A 2687-nucleotide genomic window follows, 5' to 3' on the forward strand; every position below is an offset into this window, starting at 1 on the left:
TCCTTTTTCATCACTTCTTTCCATTCATCATGAGAAGTAGCTTCTTTGAAGGAAGTTGGTTCAAAATCTGTAGACAAGTTCAATTCACAATCATAAGTAACATCCATATCAACAGGGGAATTAGAGTCATCTACATCACCTCCATTTTGTCGGTTTGAATTTCTGGTTCCTGTTTTTCCAATTTCATCAGGATGAACACTTTCAAGTGTCTTTGTCAGCCACTTTGGGGGACCTTTCTGAGATGGTCCAGGCTGCTTTGTTGATTGAGTTGGGACTGAATCAAGATTGAGTCTCCCAATTCTATCAATTACATCACTTAAAGCATCATCCGTTGTTGGAGTTTCATGCAGGGGAGATTGTTCTTCAGAAGAAGATTCCACATGTTGATCTAGTATAGGAATCCCCCCTTCAAGATGTGGAATCTGATTATCAAACTCTTGAAATGATTTCGTTTTTGTGAATCTATCCAAGCGATCAAGTTGTCGCTCAACAACATTGTCAGATTTGGATGATTCAAGAAAAATGACATCTCTAGATACAACAAACTTTTTATTTACTTCATCATAGAGACGGTATGCTTTGGAGGTGTTTGAATACCCCAAGAAGATACACTTACGACTTCTAGCACCAAGTTTGTTTCTATGTACCTTTGGTATCAAACCATAACAGGTGGAACCAAAGATGCTGAGATGTTTTACCGAAGGAACATGTTCATACCACAATTCATAAGGAGTCTTGTTTCTTATAGCATTAGATGGATATCTATTCTTTATATATGCAGCACATAGAACAACATCAGCCCAAAACATTATCTTTACATTTTTGAAGAAAAGCATGGATCGTACCATATTCAAAACTGTTCTATTCATTCTTTCTGCTACACCATTCTGTTGGGGATTATAAGGTACAGTTGTTTGATGTTTGATCCCATGTTGGCGAAGATAGTTTTCAAATTCATTTGATGTATATTCTTTTCCATTATCAGTGCGAATAGACCCAATATGAGATTGTGCGTCATTTTCAATCCATTTATGAAAATTCTTGAATGTTTGAAAAGCATCAGATTTGTTCTTCAATAAATAAACCCAACACATTCTGGTGTAATCATCAATAAATGTCATGATATATTTATTTCCATTTGTAGAAGGAACAAACATTGGACCACATAAATCTAAATGAATGAGTTCAAGCTTCCTATGTGCTCTTGAATGTGAATCATGAAAAGACTGTTTGCTATGCTTTCCTAGAATGCAAGCATCACATTGCTTATGTTTCCTAGGAATTGTAGGCAAACCAGCAACACCATTTTTCTTCAATAAGCAGGGATTGTCATAGTTTAAATGTCCAAATATAGCATGCCATAATAAACTTGATGGAAGTGTACCTTCTTGATGATGAGAAATATATGAGTAATATTGTGCATGAGCAGAGGTTCCTTGGAGTTTGAGAAGTCTTTCTTCTTCTATTCCCCTCATGACAAGTGAGTGGTCAGATGCTTTTCTTACCTCAAGCTTGCCATCAAACATATGAATGGAGTGACCTTGCTGGCAGATGTGGACGAAGGACAGCAAGTTTCTCTTGATTTGTGGGAGATATAGAACATGATCCAGAAGAAAGTCTGGAAGACCAGGCAGTTTAAGCCTGACTGTGCCAAGCCCTGATGGCTTGATTTTTGACTGATTTGCAAAGTATACTGCTCCATCAACATTTTCAGTGAAATATTCAAAAAAATATTTCCTATGAGTCATATGACAAGTTGCTCCTGAATCAAGCAACCAATCATTTTTCGAAGAAGAAAGTGAAGCATTAAACAAATCTTCATTTACTCCAATGTTACATTGTGCCTCAATATAGTGAGCGGATTCAGGTGCTTTACCTTTGTCTGTATCATCAGTTTTACCTTTCTGCTGGTTTTTTTTCTGCTCAATTTTGTCCCATGGTAGCTTGCATGTAGAAGCATCATGTGATCCATTTCGTTTGCAGTGAATGCAATGCAGATCTGCCTTTTCTCCTTGAGAATGTCTGCCCCCCCTGCCTCTGAAGTATCTTCCTCTTCCTCTTGTAGAATCTTGAGCAGGATGTTTTTCTTTATGAGCAAGGCAAACAGTCTCTTCAGAAGATTCAAGGACTGTCTTCTTTCCAAAGGCTTTCTCTCTTTCAGCAAACTTTTTTACAAGAGAGTCAAAGGTTATATCTTTAAGATTTCCATTTGCTTGTAAAGACTCAAGATAATTGGAGTAAGTAGGATAGAGTGCCTTGAGAAAAGCAATAAGAGGGATATCCAGCTCAACCTTAGTGGATTTGATATCATGCATTATGGATATTACCTCAGATGCAAGAGCAAGAGGATCATTATTTTTCAGTTCAAGAGTGAAGAGTTTAATCATGAGCTGAACAACTTCAAGTGCAGAATGTAAGTCATAGAGTTCTTTGAGCTTTTGTAAAGCTTCAAAGGCAGTTGAATATGATGAAATATGGCAACTTACTTCTTCATTTACAAATGCTACGATTAATGCATATGCTTTGTTGTTCTTGTTATCCCAAATGACGAGCTCTTTGTCTGATGTAGGCTGTACTGGGTCATTGTCTCCTTCTCCAACACACACTCCCTTCCACAACTCATTGAAGATGAGGGTGTGTTTTATCATCCGGGACCATTCAGGATAGTTCTCCTTGCTAGTGAGAAC

Source organism: Pinus tabuliformis, chromosome 4_2, assembly GCF_031772625.1.
Source record: "Pinus tabuliformis cultivar Carrire ecotype Pingquan chromosome 4_2, CPIR1, whole genome shotgun sequence".
NCBI classification, from domain to species: domain Eukaryota; kingdom Viridiplantae; phylum Streptophyta; class Pinopsida; order Pinales; family Pinaceae; genus Pinus; species Pinus tabuliformis.